Raw genomic sequence first — 24,862 nt, forward strand, 5'->3', positions numbered from 1 at the left:
ATTTTGCTCTTGAACCAGAACTGTAAACTGCAAAGGGTTATCTACTAGTAAGTATTACAGTATTTCTCTTATTTTACAACCTAAAATATATCCACCCAGTTGTTACTTCTGCCTCAGTCCTGTGTGCCGACCTTTATCAACTCATCACACCTCTGCCATGCTGTGATTTTCTGCATATGAGAACTGGTAGGGAGCAGATAATGGCCAGGCTGCCATATTTTGAGAGTCATCCTTTGGATTGCTTCCTGAAGAGAGCTTGTAGAGAGAACAAGGCCAGGTTTGACAAGGCTGGAGTAGAAATGTTTCTTTTCTACCAGAAAAAGCCAAACACAGGAAAGATTTATTTTGATCTTTCAGTAATTGTTTTTGGACCGAAATCACGAAGGGTATTGTACTTCTTTTCTGCACAAGAAATTAAGTTCTTATTGTGATGTTTATAGAAGGAATTAGTTATATAAAGCACTTGATACGTTAAAGAGTGTCTAATAATACTGGCTGCATTTCTCAGGAAGACAAAGACCAGGATTTTCTAGAAGCTGTAATACTTGTTCGAAATGTTAACTTTACAATCCCATTCATGTAAATCTTGAAACGAGACAAACAATTTTACTTCCAATAGTACAGGATTAATCTCACTTTATTTTGGCTACCTACAAAGTACCTTTCCACACCTGGCTTGTCTCTGGTGGGACCAGTGCAGTCCATGCAGTGATCAGGCTCTTAGGGAACGTTTCATCTGACCTACTTTGGTGTCTACTTTAGGATGACATATTCTAGCTATTAACTAAAATTAATTTGACAAAGTAGAGCAAATGTAGCCATCAATTTTTCATCAGACAAATCACACTTTTAATGTTTTGCAACTGTCCTTTTCCAATTTAAGTTTAAAGCAAACATCATTGGACCCCATCATTGACTGCCCCTTTAGTAGACTTTCACCATAGTCTACCTCTCGGGCCTGATTATCAAAGTTTCGTGACATTTCTAAAATCTTTCAGACTTCTGTCTCTCTTGTCTTTTCAGTCTGCACTTCTGATTTTACATACCTTAAAATTTTTTTTCTAAGAGGTCCCCAAGATTCGTAGGTGAGTTGGAATTATAGCAAGTTTGTCATTGGCACGATGCAATGCTAAAATGAATTCAAGCAGAGCTTGACATCAGAAATAGTTTTTATTTCGTTTTCCCATCTCTAAGTTACCTGTGTTAAAATACATCTTCTGTGGAGTTGGACTTTGTATTGATCTTTAGTTCTAAAGTTAATGTAATAATTTATAGAGTTAGGTTAATGGTTGGACTCGATCTTAAAGGTCCCTTTCAACTTAGACAACTCTATGATTCTATCTGTACTGACATTCATTTAGACAACATTATTGTTAGGCACATGGCACTCTCAGCTTCATTTCTAACTGTGACAGCAGAGAACCTTTCAACAGTTCAGCATCTGTTGATTGCCATTACTAGTGTTGATGAGTTTTCAAGGATATTCTCAGAAATGGGGTAAACTTTGGTACTGGCCTCCAAAGAGCAGGAAGGAAAATATAGTTGGGAAAATAAATAAAGCATATTTCTTTGTTTATTCATTTATATCCATGTAGATGAAAATGCAAGTAATTTGTGACAACCTGTGGCTTCCTCACTACTGTCAAATAATCTGAAAAAAACAATAAAAGCAAGCAGAATCAGATGAAATAAACCCACTCCTTTATTCCAATAATCTATGTGTATGGTGTAGTCATTGAAGGATTGTCAGAGAAGAGGAGCTATGTTCACAGGTGACGATCTCAGGCATTTTTACATCTTGATTAGCTATTTTTGTAATTAATTACCTGCAATTGCTAACATAGGAGGAAAAGCTGCATAGTATGGAAATGCACTCATCTAGTCAGCATCTATAAATGCACACTTAATGAGTTTTGTCTGTACACACAAAAGATAATAAATATCAAAGAGAACATGAACATGTTGGAGGACTAATAAGAAAATTGGTTGTTGTATAGATATATTCAGATAAAGGAGGTGACATTCATCTAACCCAAGATCTGCAGAGAATGTTTCAGCTGCTTATATTGTTTGGTAGTGTTTCACCTAACTCTTTTCTCCTCACCACAACACACATATGCACATATGCATGCGTAGACTCCAGACACCCAAGGGTGGCCCCATTTAGATGCCCTGCTGTCCCTCCATTACGTGCTTTGCTGAAGACCCTCTCCATAGCGATGGTGTAAGCACAGTAACCTGCTTACAGGTGTCAAATTTACTTGTTTGCTGAACTGAGCCCGTAATTTTCACTCCTATCAGGATCATTTTGTCACACCCATGCATCCCTAAAATTATAACAAATAACATTCAATACCTGAATCCAGTGGTGACTCCCCTTTCACGCTTAGGTTGGTTCTTGATCTAGGAAAAGCATGACCTGAGGGGGAGGGTAAGAACAGGCCTTTTGTGGGAATATTAGGTTATATTAGAACAGAGCTGCAGTGGGAGAAGTTGTTAGATTGAGGATAGGTGTATCTGTGACCACCTGGTGAGCACCTTTGACCAGCAGAGAGAGTGAGGAACTGAAATAATTACCGTGTGGTCTTTCTTTGAGCAGGTGTTTTCCTCTGGGGAGAGTTTGCAATGCGTTTCCTTGACCCTGAACTTCCACTCTGGTGCCAGTCCCCAGGAGTGATGTTTGAACATGATGGACAAATGAGCCTGCACCCCAGTAATGCTGGGTAGAAGCTGTGGGTGATCCAAGCCAAATCATACCAGTAACAATTCAAAAGTGAATCACTGGGTCAATCTTGGAGTCTTCTGCACTGCATGTGCCTAGTGTCCTGACCAATGTGACTGAGTCCATTATTGATAGTGTAGAACTGGGAAAAAAAATTTGTTTTAAGAAGTGATGTGAAGTTATTTTTGCAGGGCTAAGCCTTGCTTTTATTTTAGATCTCTTTTTCTTTTTTTTCCAGTACAAAGGTAACTAGGGCTTGTCCCTACTTGTAAGACACTATTACAGAAAAAGCTGAATGTCACACATGTCCTAGCTTGAGTTTCTTGAAGTGTGTTTTTAACCCATGGTATAACTACTCTTTCTACAGCTACTGTGTAGTATGTAGCAATGTTGCGGGAGAACTATGGGCTTCTTTATTAATCAGATGTTTATTTCACACTTGTCCCAAGCTTACCTGTTGCAGACATTGACAGCCTCTATTTGAGATACTTATACATTTTTTTTTGGTCTTTTTTCTTTTTTCCCCTAAAAAAATACCTCCAAACTCCTGTAGTTCTCACATAACCCATCTAGACATGTTTTCGACTTCACGCCTGCCAATTTGAAAGCGGACAGCAGACTACTTGGAATGTGAAAAACAATTTTGTTCCTTATGAGCAAGAAACGTTTTTTTCTCCATTCTAGAGAGATTGCTTTTTGTTGAATTCAAACATGTTCATATAGTAGGGCCTCCTAAGGGGAAAAATAGCTGATGCTAACAAATTTTCTGCAATGTGTTAAGTAATAAATACAGAAAGAAGTAAATTCTAGAAGACGTGCCAAGAAAACAAATCACACAGAGCATTCACATTTATAGGCTTCATTGTCTGACCACATTTTTGAGGCCTCTACACCTGTGGTGTCATTCACACTACAAATGTGTCTATATCTGCCTATTTTATATTCTCCCAGTACCCTTTTGAATGCAGTTATTATTGCATGGCCTGTGACGTCTAGGCTTTGTGACTAGCTATTGTCTCTTTAGATTATTTTATATTTCTTTCTGAACACATTTCAGACAGTTAACAGGAGCAGTGTCAGTGCTTCAGCTGGCATCCCTAATTTAACCTCAAAAGAGGATTACAGTGCATTACTGATATTTTTAATCATCTCTGTCTAACAATTTAATTCATGTAAATAATTGCTTTTATCATCAATTTCACAAAAACCTGGGGAAGAATAGGGACTTTTTTCTTTTCTTTTTTTTTTTTTTTTTTTCATGGCTTTGTATAATTTTGTTCTGGGTTTGGATAGCTTGTCAAAATAGATCTTGAGCCAAAGCATAATAGTGTTAAAGCCTAACAAGTACAAAATGAATACAGAAATATCATACAGCATCAACAATAAAATACCCAACTACCTTATTGTAAGCAAGATTATTTGAGAGTGTTCAGCATTTTCAGTTCCCAATAAAAATAAATGTTACCTTTAATTTGACATCTGTGCCTATAAATGACAGTACTGTGGACAATATGTCCTAAGCCTCATAAACTGAGCTGAGAACCTTCATTTTCAGCGAAGTAAAAAAAAAAAAAAAAAAAAAAAAGTAATGTTTCCCTTGTCTCAAAATTTGTCCTCCTAAAGGTATATGTTGCAGTTTATGTTTGGCTTATCTTTGTACCCATGCAGAGTATGATTTGGGAAAGAATTTAAATACCACAAAGGACATTTATGTGCAGCAGAGGAATTTCCTCTTGTATCTTTGCTCCACTGATCAGAGAAACCAATTTAAAAGGGGAAAAGGAGGCAGATATAAAACATATGTGGTTTGTGTCAATGTAAAAATGATCAACATGGAGAGGTAGGTTTGAGCTCCAGTGTTCAGATCTGAGTCCAGAACAGCCTCGTGGTTTGGAGAGTGTTCAGGTCCCATACAGTCTTTCCTATAAGGAAACAGAGAATTCACGTGAGCTTAATGTTTTGGTGACTGTACCTTCTCTCTGTCGTAAATTGTGCTTTGACTGAATGCTCTTTTAAAAAAGTCCATCACTTCTACATAACAGGGTAACAGACAGATATCTCAGATATGTCATGGATTGAAGAGATCACAGTAAACGTGAGTAAATGTGAGAGATCACAGACTGTGGGTGAGTATTGGAGTTTTCTCATGTATGTTTCCCTGATTTCAACACAGTTTTGGGGAAAGCTGAGATTATATTCTGGGGCAATAACAGATTTTTTCTGCTTTGCCTTGCCAGCTGGTTAAGATGAGGCCTGCCTTTCCATGTTGAATGTTATGCATTTACTGGGTTTACTAGCTAGTAATGAGAGTATTGTGCAAGTTCTGCTGACTCAGCACCTTTAGAGAGTTTTTTTTTTACAGACACTCTTAGTTATTCAATACCAATATTTGTGGAAATGAAACAAGACTTGTCATGTTGTGCTATATTACTCTGTCCGCTGCCTGCTCTCTGCGGAAAGCAACTAGCTTCTCTCCATTTCCAAAAATCATGCTGGTTTTCGGGCACCTGGTTTGCCTTTTCTTTTCATGTGGCCCAAAATTAAGACTTTTTCTGCTTCTATGAACTGAGGAACTTTTTGATTTTGTTTTAATATGGTTCAAAATTGAGCCATTTGCTACTTCTATGAACTGAAGACCACAAGCAAGGCAAAACACTGGACTGATCCACAGGAAGCAGATTAAAATGTTTTATGTCTAATGTAGTTCACAACCTGACCCTGTGGAACAAAAGGATCGCAGGAGGAATAGTGGGAGTGATGGCAAAAGCTCGAGACACCGGAGAAGAGAAGTAACATCTTGCTTGAAAAAGAAAATGTGTAGTGGTAGCTATTACAGAAGTGCTCAAAACCATAGCCAAGCAATGGCAATGGTTTTCCTGAACTGCACAGCAGATCCCATAGTGCAGGTAGGGCCACAGTGCAAACCCATGGTAAATGTCCTCTTCCATGGTTCTGGATCCCAAAGGCTCATCACCATCCTGCTCTGGACAGTCTTGCATGTGTAAGATCTGTGAAAGTACTGCTTGTCTGAGTGCTCTCAAAGATGGGAAAGTGTTGGGGTTTGTAAGGTCTCCATCAGTTCCAACCGCAGCTAAAAAGAGCCATGGCCGGTGCTTACAGAGCAGCCTACTAGTACTTAAAGTGAAGCAGTGTGAATTTCCTCATGTCCAGCTCCAATTTTGCACAAATTCGTGCAGAAGGTTTGCAGTGAATCATGGAAATACATCTTACCTTTTCTTTGGTCCTGATTCAACATCCAGCTCCAGGCCTTTTGTGGCTTTATCTATACAGCACAATGCAATTTGTATATGCAGAGACAGCTGAGCTTGGGCTGAACGGCCTGCCAGAGGAAAATGCTGTTCTAAAGCAGCTAAATCTAGGATAGCTTTTAGTACTTGCATTTGGTATCTCTGAATGTCCCCTGCACTGTGCTTTCTCCACACATCCATCCTGTTTGGATTTTCAAGCTTTCCTCTTCAGTGACCTGAGGAGCTACCCACTGCTTCCAGGTTGTCATATCCATCATCTCCATGTCTTTACAGTGGTGTTCCCAGATCTAAAACAGCTAGGAAGAAATCCTAATGGCTAAGAGGGATGAATTCACATTTTAATTATTCCAAACTATGGAGTTATGATAGCTAGCCTGGAAGGAGGTGGGAAAAGGTCAATATGGAGACATTGTCTATAGTAAGAAAATATTATAGCAATATTTCAAAAAATTGGGTAGTTTATCTAGTTATTTTGGGATGAAGGATAGAGTCTACATTACATTAAATCAAATAAATTTCACTTCCATCTGGTCTGACAAAATATGTCATTTTCTTTCCCCATTGCATCAGCCACAGATTGCAACCCTGCTGCTTGGAAACTGTAATAGTTAGTGTATATATAAAAAGAAGAGTTTCTCTTCAAAGATGCTCAGGATGGAACCCTGCAGAATACGTGCAGTTTGTATGGTTAGATCACATGGGTTCTAAAGTAGCTCCTACCCTTGAATATGTTTGCTGCTGCTAAATGGAGGTCCTTTAGGAACCGTAACTGTCTTGCATGGGCGGTCCTCTGTGTACACCATTAGTTCTGTAAAAACCCCAAATCGCTTTGTTTTCTATAGGTGCAGGAGACTGGTGAGGGTTTACACCGCTGTACAAAATTGAAACAAAATTCAACTTTTAACACAAAAAGTGCAACTGAAACAGAACAACACAAAAGATTTCCCTCCTGAAAACTATTACCAGGTGAGAACTTTCTCTTACAAAAGTTATCTTCATAGACTGTAGCCAGGTCGACCTGTGGTGCAGTTTGTTGCCTTTTTGAGAACAGGGACATGGGGAACTTCCTTGGCTCTGTCTCCTCTGACCATAAAATCAGATATTAGAGAGCATAGACTATAGACGTGTTTGTATTTGCACCCTGCAAAGATTTGAGGGTGATTTGTATTTAATATTAGAGGACTGGTTTTCCAGGTGGTAAACTGGCAGCAACCAGGCTAACTGTGAGCCTGTTAAATTGGCTATTATGGTGGCTGTGGCATGTTATTTTTTACTAAGGGATTTCTAAAACCTGTACTAATTCTACGAAGTACTAGAGAAGAAGGGCTGAAAACCAATACTTTTCTTAGATTTTTGTTGAAACTATCATTAAAATGCTGAGGATAAATAAAACCCTGCCTTCAGGCTAAAGAGCCTGGATTGCTGTCTGCCTGCGTTCTCTTTCAATCTGAAAGTGACTCTTCTACTTGAACTTCTATTTGATTTGATTAGTCATATGGTTGAGGTTTCTTTTTTAGTTGATTTTGTTTTAGTAAACTGCTTTAGAAAATTTTTAAGCATGCTTGAGAGTGTCTTGGGATCAAATTCAGACTTTGTGTAAGTGGACACTTTGCTCTGGGTCTGACCCTGGCCTGGGCAGCAGCACCATGAATCTCTATCAGACACTGGAAGATGCTCATGTCATGAATAACTATTAGGAGGGATTTCTCCTCAAACTCTCTAGAAGGCTCAAATGCAGCGGCCAATGTCCCCAGTGCATTGGCATCATTTACGAGAACTGCAGTTTCGATATCAAATTATTTCCTACAAAATATTCTTAATATTTAGGATGTCAGAAATTGATATAATATTTCTATTCTTAATAATATTTCTATTCTTAATATTTAGGATATCAGAATTTGTGATAAATACCCACTTGGCTGGAGAGAGAAGAATCCATTCTGGTGGCAGATGGGTCTGTGCTGGTGAAGTTTGTTCATAACAGCACTTCCTGAGAACGTGTGTGGTTCCTGTTAATCTTGTTCAGACATGAGCTTCTCAAGGTATAAATGCTGACAGAAATCCTACTTTTTTTGGCTGGAAATACCATCATCTAGGATCATAAACGTGATAGGTAATTTTATCATTTGAAAATGTCATGTTGACTCAGCAACTTGGCGTAGCAGAGTTAAGAAATGTTGATACAGCAAGTTTTAGACTCACCTCACAAAGACCGTTTCTAGGGTACGGGTCAAGAATGAAAATATATGCATACTACTGGTATGGTTCCGGGGCCAGGTCACACACACTATGTTTTTGGAAGTGTTCAGGTCACTGTCCTAAAATTGCATGCATTTACAAAGGGGATATCAGCTTGGTGACTCTCTCAGAAAGCGGCTCTTTGTTCTGCAATTTCCCACCTAAGGAATGAAGATTGCACTTTTCCACCTCTTTATATGTAAAACTGCTTTAGGAGGTGCTCACATACCATTGTAGTAGAAGCTGCGGGATTACATTGATTGTAATTTCAGAAAACATCCTGGTTTATCAATAGCATAAATGCACAGATTCACACAGATGGGTTATTTTAGCTTCTGATGTGTCTGCGAATAATGTCATGATCAAACCCTAACTTGTTTTGCTATTCTGTCTTAAACTGCAAAGAAAAATATTTTTAAAATATAATTTGCTTCTTATAATCTATGCTACTCATTTCATTTTGCATTCTACTTTAAAGAATCCAGAAAAAACAATTAGGCAAACATCAATGGCAAAAAGTAGTCTGTCAGGAGGGCTTTAGATATTGTGGGTCTGCTTAGGGCAGAAGGATGACCTCTGATGACGGCTCTGTGTCTCCTCCAGCAGTGTACTCTGTCATTCTATGGGTATTGTAACATGATGATTTACTTATTTTTACAGGGCAGTTGAACACAAATGTTAATTAATGTGAAAAGTTTTACCTGAAACTTTAAGTTTCTTTTTTGTTTTGTTTTCTAAAGAACATACTGTGGGCCTGTAAAAAATTAAATGTGGCAATTATGATCATTTGTTGCCTTGAATACAGAGTAGAAAACAGGCAAATGCCCGCTGTCTACGTTTTCCTAAGCTGCTTAGTTTTGGTGTAACAGGGCTATGTGGAAACTGATAACAAACATGAGCTGCCTGGGGCTGGTGGCCTGGGCTGGGTCCTGTGTTCCATGCTCTGGTAAGCTCTGATCTTCTGATACAGAACACAGAAGCAGCGTCTTCCTACTTTGGCAGGAAAGACATTTGTAGTGCTTGCATAAGTAACACGTGTTATAATCACAGAAATTTTAAATTAGCTTGAAACAGAGATAAGCCAGACACAAACACTGCCAGACACTGCCTCTGTGTTGAAGCCCTTTCATTTCTTCTGTAACCTCACCGTGTCCCCACATCAGCTCCCGGGTTCCTATGAACACCATACTCAGAATCTTTGTGTGGTATGTGAGACTTACCAATATGGTCCACCCTCATTAACAGAGCTCAGGGTCTATTTTGGTAAAATACGGAGAAAACTAATGAACTGATTTGATCTTGTTTGACCAGTAAGTACTACTATTTGTTATTCCAATGATATTGTCCAACTATTGTGAAAAAACACATTTGTTTTTCTTCATAAGGATAACATTTCCAAATTACCCTAGAGATTAATCACAGTCCCAAAATATTTGCAATCTCTTGATTACTCATTATTACTCCTTAATATATGAAGAATAAATGTTTTACCAACAAAGCTAATACACAAAGTAGAAAACAGCTTTACTTGATGCATTTTTCTAGTTTACCTTAGACAAATTCTTTTCATTCTTAGTTAAAAAAAGTATTTTATTGAATAAAGTCATTTCATCTAGCTCAAAAGTCTGTCTTCAACACTGACAAATACCAGGTAATCAGTAGTGATAATTGTATATGAAGGAACATTATCTTCCTCTCCAGCCCAGCAATAATTTAGATTGGGGAGAAGAATGCCTTTACCAGCCTGGGAGCTTAAACAACTCCATCTGAAGCCACTGGAAATATTTTCAGCAAATTAAAAGATGGTTTTACTGAGCCACTTAATTTATGCCCTAAAGCAGAAGGTTTGTTAAGTCTTATAATAGTTATTATGGTTATCAAAACTGCAGGTACTGGCCTCAAACATATAAACATTTTATCTTTGACTGGATCTCAACAAATAACCTCTCCTACTAAAAAAGTGTCAGAACATTTGTAGTGTTTCATTTTCCTTGGGAAAAAAAAAAAAAAAAAAAAAAAAAAAAACATTCTCCAAGGAAATTCATGTGTGGATATTCTCCTGGTTCTTCTAAAGCAAGTATAAAGGTTTAACAAATGGACACATGCCTAGTACTTGCCAAGCTCCCGGGGCTCCTACATATAACTCAATTAATCTCTGAAAAGAGCTATTAAAATAATTAAACTCATCTAAGAGGATCCTTATGACCGTCACAAGTGTCTGGGTAAAGAGAACCACTTTCTAAATATTAACTGTTACACAACAGCCCAACCACTTCAGCTAATAATTTGCTTACTTTTTTATGCATATGCACCACTGAATCCTCCTCTGTCTCCGTGATAACAGGGATTGTGTCGGCACTTCTCTGATAACAAGCTGTGCACGGAAGCTGCAGCTGGAAATGGAAATTGCACAATATGGCTGTTTAGTCAAAGCAAGTAAATGTGTCCAAGAACAGTCCATTTTCTAATGAAAATCCTTCTAGGTACAAAGGCACAGCTTGGCTGCCCCTTTGTCTGCAGCTCCCAGTGTATACAGGTGTCTCCAGTTTAATTGCCCAGCTTAATTGACTTATTAATAATGGTGGGAAACTTCGTTATTTGGAAGATGAAAAGTATCTCAAAAGCAGAGTGCAAGCACTGATGAGCATGAGAACTTTATGGATAGTACTTTTAATGAAGTCCTTAATAAAAGATTCGAAGTGCTTTGCCTGCTAAGTGTGCTACGTTGCAGATGAGAATATTCCCACTTTTCCTGGCCAAACCTAGAGGACTGTCTTGATTTCAGAAATGTGTACGTATTGCTTTTTTTGCCACTCTGTGGTCTTCACCCAGAGACAAACTAAAGCAGTGTGATCAGTTGTACTGCAAAACCAGCCAAAGTTAGGGAGTGTTGAGAACGGTCGTTTGGGCTCAGACAAGTTTCTTATGATAAATTATTCATGGGACTGGACTATTAAGAAGATTCTGATTCTTTTCTTTAAGACATGTAACTTTAAGGATGAAATTAAAGAAACTTTCAGTGCTTACAAGTTCTCGCTAGCACTCAGACAAGATTTTTTCTTTTCTTTTAAAGCTTAAGTTCACTAAGTTTTTTTGAGAATCTGGTGGCTTTTAATGCTGCTTAAATTGAAGCTGATGTTTTTGTAAAGGTCTTCTACAGTGAGGTAAAATACACAGAACATGGAGCAAGAGGTAGATATGTTCTGATTTTTTAACCGTTTACCAAAATATATGAAGTCTCTGGGCTGGACTAAAATGAAACTGGAAATCTAGGATGGCAGACCTTCCCTCCTCTGCTGCCTATAAAGGGCACATAGGCACTCACTTCAGACCTAACTTCCAGATAGCTGAGAGAGGCAGATTTCTGGTTAATTTACAGCAATAACCCTTGAAACCTTCCAGACAATGACTTTATGACTTCTCAATTATTTTTTTGATCTGCAAGCAAAGCAAAGTATATAGAAATACATATGGAAGAAAACATGTTCTGTTCAAAGGCACGTTTCCTGTGTCAGAAGCAATTCCAGCTCTACAAAAGAGCATTTGCAGATTGATGTGTCAATGGTATAAACCTTAAATGGAGATCCGCATTCCTGACCTCAAAGGTACGAAGCCTCCCGTCACTGGTGACCAGGCTGTGGAGACTTCATTCTGAAGGAGAGGAAGAATAACATCGTTGTATTGTGTGTTTTTTTTAAAGAAAAAGGAAAAAAGAACTGAACATGCATAAAAGACTCCTTTTACAAGGTCTGAGTACTTACAAAAATCTGTCCTGTATTTGGGAGAGCCCTGTGCTGAAGGAGGTACCTGATTCTTGTGCATGTAAACTCTATTTTCAGTCTTTTTCTACGCGAATAGTCTGCTTTGTGGAAAGCAGTTGATCAGTGGTGAACTTTCTCATTACCTTTGAAAGAGAGCAGATCTGCTGAATTAAAATCAGACCTGCTGAGATAATCGCGTTGAACTGGAAGGGGACTGTACCCTTAAAACCCCTCCTGCAGCTAAAGGAACAGCTCTTGAGTGAGGTGGTGGCTGGCAACAGAAGTTGGGGGGTGCCCTTAGGAGACCAGGAGGGCCTTTAATTGTGGAGCAATTGTGTTATGCTTAGGTGGCCTGTAACTTACTCCTGCAGCATGCAACAGATGTGTATAATATTCTCCTGTAATAACATGCTGTGTTGTGGCCTACTCACACATGCACAATATACACATGACATATGGTGGGTATCTGCAATCAGTGAGCAGATCATATCACTAATTTTGAGACTGCTCATCCACTCTGTTTTTTTCTTCAAACGTTGTTTCTGAACTTGCCTCCTGGGGGGCGTTTTCTTTTCTTTCTGTTTTAGACCTCCAGCTCTAGTAGCTTCATTTAAGGATCATTTCACCAGAAGAAGAAGTATTAGGTTTCTGTATAAGCTATTAGGAATTGGCTTTAGTTGAAGCTGTGAGAAGAATATGGAAAGCACTGGTTGTAGAAGCTGACTGCAACAATTCCCTGGTGGTGGTGAAGAGGTGATAACAACAGATAAAATGTGGTCCAAAACCAATGAGCAATGAACTGGGAGGTGCCTTCAGAACTAGAGAGCAAACAGCTGCTTATTTAATTCACTGCACTCTTGTTTTTGTACCCTTTTCCTGTGTAGAAAAAAAAAAAAAGTTATAGGTCTCCTGCAAACTACCAAGATGATCTGGAATATACCTTTCTGCCTGCACCAGGTGAATTCCCCTTCTTCAGGGAATGAAACCAGGATAAAACGGCCTCCTCTTCTCCTCCTCTAGTTGCCAAGGGCTGAGGAGCAATTGTGATATCTGAAATATGTTTTCTCAGTCAACAGAAATACGGGCATGAGATGTGGAAGCAGGAGTCGTCCTACAAACTCAAAACTGATGGGAACATGTGTGCATTTGTGTTTGGTTATTCAGATGTTCCTCTAGAAAAATCTTGCAAGACTCTTGCAAAACAAACAGAATTGTTAGTTTAAATCAATATTCTTTCAGTTCTTGACACTTCATTAATACATGAGGGAGGAGGTGTACTGTCCTGGCCACCTCTCTGGAACAGTCACAGGCTGCCATGGCAGGAGTTCCCCAGTCAATGCAGGCAGTGAAGGACGGCCTGCCCCACCTCGACTTCTGAGAGCTTTTCTCATGAATTGCCCTCAGGGGATCCCCATGGCAGCTGCTGCACAGAAGTCACCAGTGCACGCCATTTTTATCACTACTAAGGGCAAATTTCCTTGAAGGTTTGGGCTTGGCCGGGTGCCACTCCTTGACTCAACACCACTGATTCAGCACATGGTTCTGCTGCTGTTTCGTTACAACACATGTGTGGGCAGCGTACGTATTTGGATTCTTTCTCTCTTTCTCTTCCTTCACTTTTGATCATATAAATAATTATTTTGTACTTGGTGAGATTTCCAGCTTCCATCAGTAATTGCAGTGGTATAATGAGATAATCAATAGTCAGATCTCTTTTGTTTTAGCTCAAATTTATGGCCAGTTATCTACAGCTTCCCTCAATTCCTTTTTGGTACAAATCCCTTTGCTTAGACTTAGGCCAAAAGCATTTTTTTTTCTGGAAAGCATTGAAAGAAATGGTCCTGGCTGCCTCCTTTTAACAAAATATAATATGAAGTTACAGGATTTCTCACTTTACTAAAAGGTATCCATCTTTTTGTGAGGATTCCTTTTGATTTTGATCAACTTTGAAAGGATAATCTTTATTCAAATTCATCCATATCGTATCATTGCTATTGTTTATATGAGATACCCACTTCCTTGGTCAGCTCCAAAAGCGGATATTGTGAGGAAAGGCATTTGTGAAACATACTTACTCATTAACTTATTTCTCTTAGTTACAGGTAAATGTTTCAAAAATACTGGAGTTTTCTTGATTTTTTTCTTTTTGATTTTCTCCCCCTCCAGTTTTCCTTTTTGGGAAGACAAAAAAAGGTATTTTTAATTTTTTTTCAATTTTGCTACATTAGAGGAAAACTTAAGGGGAGGGAGGAGGGGGCAGGAATTTCCACTTCATACAGAAAGATATTTCTTTACAAATCAAATTCTAATTTGGCTTCAGCCCCTGCAGAAACCTTGACCAAATTCCCATATGAAATGCTTGGATCAGATTTTAAAATTCTCTGTAAGAATGTATCTTTTACACATCAATGCTCAGGTTCCAAGAAACATCACTTCGTCTACCTCATTTCAAAACAGAAAGTTGTATGTGGACACCTGGAAAATATTATTTCCAAAATGACACAGAACTGGAAAAACTTACCATCTTGTACTCAGAGAACTTCTTTTTGTCTTAAGTGGACAACAAATTTTGTTCCTGTTACCGTTAAATTATATCTGTGTGATGAGCAATTCTAATTGTTCTAAAATAAATCAGCAGAATAAAAGGGGAGATTAGAACAATAGCTAACAAGACAGTTGAAACCTCACAAAACAAATCTGGTTGTTTATCTCCTTTTTCTTCTGCCGTACACCGTTGTCTGCTGTCATGGCTTACCATCTTGTGTCTTTCTTGGATTGTGAAGTATGTAGGACTGGGACCTGCCTTTAAAATTTTGCAGGCTGCCATGGATATCAGCATTTCTGTATAAATATGGCAATATATTCGAGGCTGCTTATACCTTCACAGTTACTCTGGTACACCCAGGCTATCTGCGTATACCCTGGGACTTTAAAAGCACAGCATCTAACAGCAGTAACAGCCGCGGAAAATTATCCCTATTCACTCACCTGCCAGGGCTGACTTTGCCAGCTGAACAAATCCAGTCCCATCCATTAGATATATTCGTACATCCATAGCAGTTATTAAAATATTAAACAATAAAAAAGTACCCATATAAACTCTAATTTTTATATATATATAGTAGCTATTCCTTTGAGTGAACCATTCCCTTTGAGGGAAATTTCAGGTCATGAACAAAAAACCCAGTGGCGCTAAATATACAAAACTGAACTACAAGGCCTGGGAATGTAACCTAATAAATGAATAATAAAACAGCCAGACAGATAAGAAGGGCTTTTTCTCAGAGCTCGGCAACTCACACAACTTAATCTTTGTAAGGGAGGGAAGTGTTGCAAATGCTGCCTAATATTTTTTCTGAAGCTCATGTCCTCTGCAAAAAACCTAGTAACCATGCTGAAATGATTAGAGTGATTGTACCATGAAATGGCTTGGATTTGCTCATCTGGCTTCAAGTTCAGAGGAATGACCAACAAGCTGACTTATGTTCTTAACAGTGTAGACCCAGAAGGGTTCGAGCAGATGTTGCAGGCTTACTCCAGGCAAATACATGAAGTTTTGTGGTTTCTCTTAAGTGTTTGCTAATATCTACCACATTGCAAAGTCAAATGTCCTTTCTCAACAGAGCTGACTATTCATAATACAATACAGATGATTTAATCTGTGGTTAGGACTTTCCATTTCTACTAGAGCAGTGTAAAGTCTGAACTGCTCAAACCTACATTATATTGACATATAAAACAGAAAAAGGCCAAAAATCTCAATCAGTTCCAAACCCTCAAACTCTAACAGTTCACACCTCTGCAGTTGGGTTATGTTGTGATGTCGTCTATGACCCTGTGCACACCCGTGTGTTACAATGACATTGCTCCTTCAAGTCCACAACTGAATGAAATGGGAGCTTTTTTAAAAAAGTTTTTGAAGCAATTAGAGGAGTGTATATTTTCAGAACTAGAGGCACCAGGATCTTGACGGTACTTGATTCTGACACTTGCATCAAAATGATCGTTCATACTCCTCTCTTATCTGTGGCTCACTTACACAAAATATAAATGCTAAATTTTCATGTTGAAAATATTATTTGAAATTCACTACCAGGTAAAGCAGTTTTAATATTATCATTATTTCTTTCAAAGCTAATTCTCTTTGCAGTCTTGACCACATTGAAATCCTGACGAGATTTGCGTTGTTTGGGGTTTTTTGGTGGTTTTTGTTGGTTGCTTTTGTTTTGTTTTGTTTTGTTTTTTTTTTTTCTTTTCCCAGAAAAGGGTTTTATTCCAAACCCAAAAAGTTCCTGAAGAACTCAAATGAATCCGTTTTGAATTTGGCAAGTGCTTTTGGACAAAAGTATTGGGTGACAGAAGATTTAGAAAACCCTAAACAATTTGTTTTGACATCTTTAAACAAAGACATTTAATAGTTTTTGCTTGAAAAACTGTTTTCATTAATAAATGAAGACAGAAGCCTGAGAGATTTGAGACTCACAAACAATACACTTTATGTCAGAAGAAATACCTCTGCTGACAAAAAATGTATTCTGAGTTTTTGTTGGTTTAGCAAAACAAACAATGCGTTTTGGTTGACTGGTTTTCTTTTTTATTTGGTTTTCGGTTTTATTTTTTATTTTTTCTCGGTTTGGACAGAGAACAAAAAAAAAAAACACCACACCAATTTCATACATAGCACTACTCCTGAGTAACTCCCAGAACAGGGAAGAATGAAATAAAGTTTATATCTTGGTTGAAACGCTGGCCCCTTTGAAATCAATGGCAGAATTCCCATTAATTTCACTGGGGTCAGGCTTTCACCTTCATCTTTAACTTACAGCTCAGTTTTCCTTCATTATACGTTGCAGAAGTGAAGGAGGCTTCTTTCTGGTCAAATCATTGCTAGTGAATCTGTCCCAAGAGAAACACGCAATACACACTTCTCCCTTCTGTCCTAAAAGAGCCCTGGAAAAAGCACATTTCTCCAACTTTTATAATGTATATGGGCGTTTTCAAATGTATCTTAATGTCTGTCTATAGTAAACCTTGTTTAAGATGTTAATAATTTTTGACAAGCACTTCCCTTGTGTCTGGATTTTGAAAGGAAAACCTAGAGCATAAAATGGCCTTGTTCTAGTCGTGCAGTGGATTGAAACCAGCAGAAGCTGATAGCAAACAGCTTTTCTCAAAATGTAAGTTCAGTTTTCTTTCCCATGGATTTCTTCTGTCTTTTGCTGCAAGCTGGCAACGCTATTTAAAAAGACAGAAAGGAATTAAACTTAGAAATCTCCCTTAAACGCTAATACCAATTACTTTTTTATTTCATAAACTGTACTTTCTCCCTGACATCCAAACAGCAAGGAAAGAAAATTTATCTTGTAAAAAACTTTTTCAGAGAGCTTTGTTTAGAGCATAGAGCAAAACAGAGGCCTCCCAAAGGGGGAGTCTGCACCCTGGAGGGTCAGAGCAGCTATTTCCCGTTCCAGGGCAGCCCAGCATCACACACCTCCGGTTCCTTCTGTTTATTGAGTCAATGGTAAGTCATAGGAAATATGCATTTTTCACCCATGTATGAGAACAAAGCAGCACTAGTTGGATCACAGGTTTATTTATTTGCAGCTTCAAGACTGTAGCTTATTTGAAAGCTTTTGAAAATTCATGTATTTTCGACACAGTTGGGGATGCAATGAATTTCTGAGGGCTAACAAGTCATCATCTATTGGCAAGCCATGGTAGCTGAGCACGTGCTCTTTGTTACTGGAACTTGACTGTATGTCTGTGTCCTTGGATGCCTAAAAATAAGTGTTAGTGTTGTGTGTCTTCCCGTCTTTCTTACAAAATAAAATGTTGTGAGAAAGTAAAACTTCAGATTCACCTGATTAAGAAAGGGCATCTCCAATGCAGAAGGTACATTTGAGAGAGTGACTCTAGTCTTTTACAAACAGCGGAGAGGTAGTGTGCTCAATGGGGGTAGAGTGGGATTCATCGCATCCTAACTCAAACATCTGCAAATGGCAAGGCATCCTATCTTAGTCTGCAGTGACAATGTTAATGAGATCTTTGTTGATGGTCATGGAAGCTGAGACTCATTGCACTCATCTGAACACCTACCTCTGGGTACCCTGCAAACTCGGGGAAGATTTCTTTGCTTTCATTTTGTCTGCTGGTGTTCTCCAAGGTAAAACTTAAATTAGGTCTAGACATTTATTTTGTTTTGAACATGTTATCCATATAATCATGGATTTCACCAATTTTCTACTGCTGTTATATGTAAATTGTTCAGGTCTTGTCTGTATTGAATTTGTTTTTCATTTACCCATGGTAATATGTGTTTATGTTTTTAAGTAAAATCTCTTGCTGCTTGTGACTGGAGACTCCCCAGGGAGGCAAAGCTGATAACAGCTCTCACCTTAAATCAAATTAAGAACATAAGTTTCTAACACATTGTTAAAAAAAACAAGCAATCAAATAAATTAAAAAAAAAAACTGTGACAAGGAAGTGAAATTCTAACTTCTTGTTGAATGACAAAGATCATGGATTTATTAATGAAATTACAAGGATCATGCTCAGGCATCGTGCTACAAACGCTAAGAGGGCACAAGGCATCCTACAATGAAAGAGAAAACAGTTACAAGACTGAGCAGAACATTTCTTTAATATGGCACATTAAAGGAACAATTTTAATTTTGCTAGAAATCAAAAATTTAAAAGTGTATATATATCCTCTACCACATATTTCCTCCTCCCTTCCTGCTGGACCAGCCTATCCCCTCTTCCCATTTTCTGCTGCAGCAGTGGCCAGGCTTTTCCTTTTCACTTGCTCTGGCAGCTGCAGTCCCACCCTCGTCTCGGCACTGAGCACACAGTGATTACATATGTCTATTGCAAATGATCATTTTCCCTTCTGCCTCCCAGCTACAAATTCCCATCACAGTATACCCCTCTTTAAATCTCTTCTTTATTGAGTTTCATCAGCATAGGGCCATTGTTAATACATCTGTTTGAAATAAAAAATAATTTCCCTGTGTCTGCCACCTCCTCTCCACTACAGAGTCTCACCCGATCCAGGTTCCAGCCGTGATTAACCAGCACACATGTGGTTCAAATAAAAGCTATCTTCTCTTCACACACACCCCCTCCCTCTCCCAGCTGTAGACTTCCCTACTGCATTAACCTCATTTGTAACTCCTCTGTCTTGTTTTCAGCCATGCTTTCTCATCGGTGTCTTCCCTGTTCTTAATATATGCTTATGGATGTGTTTAGCATCTTTCTTTCAAAGAAGAAGCTCTAAAAAAAAAGAGAATTATATATCACAGTGTTCATTTAAAATGGAGGATCTAAAGTCTGCAGAGCTGGAGAAATTTGCTGCCTGCTCAAGAGGTGGCACGGCAGGCTTGGGAAGAGCACCTGGGACAGGGTTTCTAACTGGTGTAAGCTGGAGCCAAAATTCAAGATCTTTGGGCTAATGGGCATATGCCCTTGTACTGGATTGTTCTTCCTCCCTTTTCAAAAATTTTACTCTTTTTGAAGATAGGCACCTTTGGGAAGCATTAATTACCTGTGGTTCGTGTATTAGGCTTACAGTGGGTAAGGGAAGTGGTGGGTTTCAGACCAAGAGGCACTGTGTACCCCGAGGGGACAGTGCTGTACCCCAGAGAAGCTGGCTGACCCCATTCTGTTGATGCAGGCTGGTGTCCATCCCACAGTAAAGCAGAGGTGGATGTAAGTAAGACTAATTAGACAGGCAATTTAGATCAGGTTTTGCATTTTTAAATCCTTTCCTCTGCTCGCCCACTTCTTTCTTTTCCAATGCTTCATTGTTTCTGGGAAGGGCGACTGTTCATTGAACATAACATCAAAAGCAACACCTTCAGCTTCAGGCAGCTGCCAACCAGCTAGTAGTGCCTGCAGTTCATGGGAAGGATGGTGGGACAGGGTCATCTCCTGCCCTTGGCCTCTGGAGGATGTGACAGTAGAGACAGTTTAGGGAGACCTGTTGGCTAAAATTGGGTAGATCAGTGCTGGCACAGTTCAAAGGAAGGAAAGACAAATGCCTAAATTCCAGTCCTAAAAGTGGGTAATGAAGGGTCAGGTGCTGAGTAGGACATCCCTTAGATGGCTTAGGAAGGAGAGCAGAGATCAGTTGTTGCATCCCTTTATCAGAACCACAAACTTGCTCTTTTGGCCCTGGCTTCTTGAATGCCTCATTCCTGTTTTGTTTTTTTTTTTTAAAGCAAAACTGATTTTGAATAGCTGAAGACATCCTTTCAGCTGTGTCTCTTATTCAATGGCCAGAGATAGTCTTAAATTTGTGAAAGATTAGGGCACGGGCCCATCCTTCCTCCCATCTGCACAGCAGATGGCTTGCGCATGTCCCTAGTTTAACCCAGTGGGGCTCTGGGTAATTACCCTGGCTGCTCGTGCCTGTTACGGCAATTATTCACACCCAAACTATGTTTCGGTCTACTCTGCAAAAGCTCTCAACACTGAACTACTTTCCCTTCTTTTGGCTGTGCTGCTATTAACATAACCAGAACATGACGGTGCAGACAGTCCTTACGCTTCCCCGTGTTTATATTGCATCCCATAGCTGGTACTGCCAACCCCAGCTACTTAAAAATTATGAGTTGTCCTCCAAAGCATTACCAACACAAAAGAATTAATTAGCAAGAAGTTGTGCTTGTTTGTCTGACTTCTTGCCTCTTGACTCAAGATTTTCAGTTTTCCTCTGTGACGGTAGTGTCTAGAAATGTAAATATTTTTTATTCCTTTTGTAAATGAAAGCTAGAATTCCAATTTAATCTCTTGTTTTGGGAAGGTGGTGCTTTAGAAGGGAAGCACACCCATTGTCATGGGTCTCACTAAATACTTAGAAGAGTTGGGAACATGTTGCAAAACTCAGCTGGTTGTTTACCCAGAAAAAATTGTATATATATCAGGTAACATTCCATTAAAGGTAAAAGTTGCTGGTCATTTTTGTCATTTGCTTAACGGCAATTCCTAAATACCAGCAAAAACAGTGAAGAAAACCATTCAGACCTTGGCATTGTTGTTTTCTACAACGTTATTTTGCATAAAAATGTTTACAGTATTGACAAGTGTTTTATGTCTTAAAGAATTTCTCTATTGTGAAATAAGTGTATTCAATTTTAAAATAACTTTCCACAACAGACAAAGGACTTGGTCCAATTTTGTTCAATATATTCATTAATGACCTGGATGAGGGGACAGAGTGTATCCTCAGCAAGTTCGCTGATGACACCAAACTGGGAGGGGTGACTGACTCTCCAGAGGGCCGCGCTGCCTTCCAGCGTGACCTGGACAGGCTGGAGAGCTGGGCAGAGAAGAAACTAATGAGGTTCAACAAAAGCAAGTGCAAGGTCCTGCACCTGGGGAGGAAGAATGCTAGGCACCAGTATAGGTTAGGGGTGGACCTGCTGGGAAGTAGTTCTGAGGAGAAGGATCTGGGGGTCCTGGTAGACAGTAAATTGTCCATGAGCCACCAACGTGCCCTTGTCGCCAAAAAGGCCAATGGAATCCTGGGCTGCATAGGGAAGAGTGTATCCCTCCAGTCGAGGGAGGTCATTCTCCCCCTCTACTCGGCACTGGTGAGGCCACAACTGGAATACTGTGTCCAGTTTTGGGCTCCCCAGTTCAAGAGGGACAGGGAACTGCTGGAGAGAGTCCAGCGAAGGGCAACCAAGATGATTGAGGGATTGGAGCATCTCCCTTATGAGGAAAGGCTGAGAGAGCTGGGACTCTTTAGCCTGGAGAAGAGAAGGCTGAGGGGAGACCTTATTATTGCTTACAAGTATCTAAAGGGCGGGTTGAAGGAGGATGGAGCCACACTCTTCTCGGTGGTTCCCAGTGACAGGACGAGGGGCAACGGGCACAAGTTGGAACTTAGGAAGTTCTGTTCAAGAGAACACAAGAGAAAACTTCTTTACGGTTAGGGTGACAGAGCCCTGGCACAGGCTGCCCAGGGAGGTTGTGGAGTCCCCTTCTCTGGAGATTTTCAAGACCCGCCTGGATGCAGTCCTGAGTAATGTGCTCTAGTCAATCCTGCTTTAGCAGGGGAGTTGGACTAGATGATCTCTAGAGGTCCCTTCCAACTCCAAAAATTCTGTGATTCTGTGATTCTGTGAAAGCTCATGGGTGGCCTCTGTGTGACATCAGGGACCATCTGTCCTGCTGCAGCTGGTGCAATGCCCATGCCATCTCCTCGGCTAGTTTGACAGAAACACACCCACGATGTGCCGGTGTCTAACCTGGGTCAGACGTGCCCAACTGGGTGATTTTGCTGAATTTAATGATGATGGAGCCGCAGGCTGGTATTGCACACCTTGAGGGAGAAAAATTAGGGGTCAGTCAGCTTTTGGGAGAGAAGGAGACTTGAATCTGAATCTCATCACTGGGAGATTTCAAGAAAGAAAAGGAGTATAAAGGCTGCTGTGAGTGGAGTTTCCACCCTGCAAAGGCAGCCTGAGGACCTGGGGCGTGTAAAAAGCATGAGGGGAGTTTGTAGCAAAGCAGTGGGAATAAAACAGCTTCTTTGCAGGGAGCGGTGCCCTTGGCTTGCTCTGCAAAAAGACCTCACAGCGGGTGGGTGCCGGGCCTTTTATCTGCATGTATGTTTGTAGTGATAAGGCTATGGTTCTTGAGAATACCCAAGATCCTTGTCTCCAATTCTATCCCCTTTCAGTTTAAAAGCTTTGTCCTTTGTCCTGTCACTACAGGCCTTGGTAAAAAGTTTTTCTCAGCCTTTCTTATAAGCTCCCTTTATCTATTGAAAGGTCACGAAAAGGTCTCTTCTCCAGACTGAACAACCTCAACTCTCTCTGTGACTGCAGGCAGTACAGTGAACATGAAGTAGATAATAGGAAGCATAGTATCAAAAAGATCTTTCTGACTGTATTGGTACAAATATATGTGGGCTTCTTGATTTTGCTTTTATTTTGTTTATGACCTTTGTGTTTCACAGACTCACAAGAATTAAAATATTTAAATATTAAAGAGTTGAATTTAGAGACAATTTATCTGATCTCACAACAAACTGGAGAGACTCAGAAAATCTGACTGAAAATTGCAGTAACACTTCTACAAAAGATTGTCTTAATCCTCTGCAAAAGTATAGTAGCACAGATATTTTACAATGGTGAAATCCCAGACCTGAATTGAGGGAACGTTTGAATGAAGCCACATAATTTTCTGGTTAAACCTCCAAACCAAAAGGACACAAATGAATTATATTAAATGTTGAAGACTCTATATGTTTTCATAGACAGCTTCTGCATCCAACATTTGATTTCTGCAAACATGATAAACCATAAAGCGAAAGAATATAGAAGGAGATTTTGGATACTCAAAATCCCTTACTTGGAGAAGTTCAAACCAGAAAGTTAGCCCAGATTTCATCTAAAGCTGCAATCCCCAGCCTATGACATATTGGCCATTTGTTTCCTATACGACCATCTTGACACTACGTGTTCACCAAGAAACAGAAATTTAAAGGAAGGCTGCAGGTAGAGTAAGGTGTGATGCATCTGCTCAGCCCAGACCTCTCAAACCTGTTTTACTGGAAGCCTGAGACTATCCCAGTTAGGAGCGATAAATGTCTGGCCCCATTAGCACATGTAAACTGGTGTAGTCTGCGAGTCTAAAGAAATGGATACAGACGTTGTCTTTAAGACAATGACTTGAAAAAGAGAAAATGAGAGCAATGGTTGGCTCCCTCCCTCTTTCAAGACAAAAGAAGGTGTTCTTGGGTAGGCAGAACTTCACTTCCACAAATGATTATTATAAAAAAGGAGTATCATCTTAGATGCAGGACCTAACTTGAACGCTCCTTAGGCTGGCTCTGTCCCTATGGCCTGAACCGAATTGGCTACAAATAAACTCTATTTGTCTGAAGCAGCAGAACTGGATTCACCTCTCTCCCTCCTCTGCACCCTCCTGGTCAATTGACCTAAAATGCCAAAGGGGTCTCCAAGGGAGCGTTATAATGGAAGAGGGACCAAATCAAAACCTGAGATTGTTTTGTTGTTGCTGTTGTTACTTCTACTAAATTGGGTTAGACATGAACAAATGGTAGGTGGTCTCTGATGACTTTACAACAGACAATCCACTCCTGGATAACTTGTGATTTTCCAGGTGTTGGCCAAGACGGACAGTTTAATCTTAGGTCTAAACTAACAATAAAGGCCAAGTTAATACTGTCTTTTCCCTTTACTATGTAAGGTAGGGGAAAATGTAATTTTCCTTTTCTGACTTGTTTTCTGTAGATTCTTGAAGTTCTTTGCATGCACAAGGCCCATGGACCTTGCTCTGATGTGCAATTTTCTCACACAATTAGGAAAGGAATTCAGCCCCAGTAACAGCTCTTGGGTCACTATCCATCCATTCTTCCAGGGGCAGGCATGTAGGCATAAGGCTCAGCAGACAGCAGCACGAGACCCTACCTTCCTGGCCCTGAAAAGTTAGGGATAACACCGATGTAAACACATGAGCTTGCTGAACTGAGGCTTTAGAGGGAAATGCAATTGGAAATGTTATACTTCTATGCAAAATGCATATTCCTTTGCAAGTGCAGGTGTGTGCATTTCCTCAACTCTGCTTCTGAAACCAGCACCCGTGACTGAGCTCCTCAGAACTCTCTTCATAACACTATAGAAAAGAAAATTGCGGGTTTGGCTCATCTGTTGTTCAAAGAATTGTTAACTGAGTTGCAGCTGTATGGCCAAATACTTTTCTGACTTGTACCTCTGCAAGAGCAGAAGGCTTCTTGGGATCTGATCAAAAGGCAAGAAAGCAAAACAAGACTTGCAGAAGTTAGAATTTGCCTCCAACCATCTTTTATTTTTTTACTGCTGGAAATGACACATCAGCA

Source organism: Charadrius vociferus, unplaced genomic scaffold, assembly GCF_000708025.1.
Source record: "Charadrius vociferus isolate BGI_N301 unplaced genomic scaffold, ASM70802v2 scaffold2, whole genome shotgun sequence".
NCBI classification, from domain to species: Eukaryota; Metazoa; Chordata; class Aves; order Charadriiformes; family Charadriidae; genus Charadrius; species Charadrius vociferus.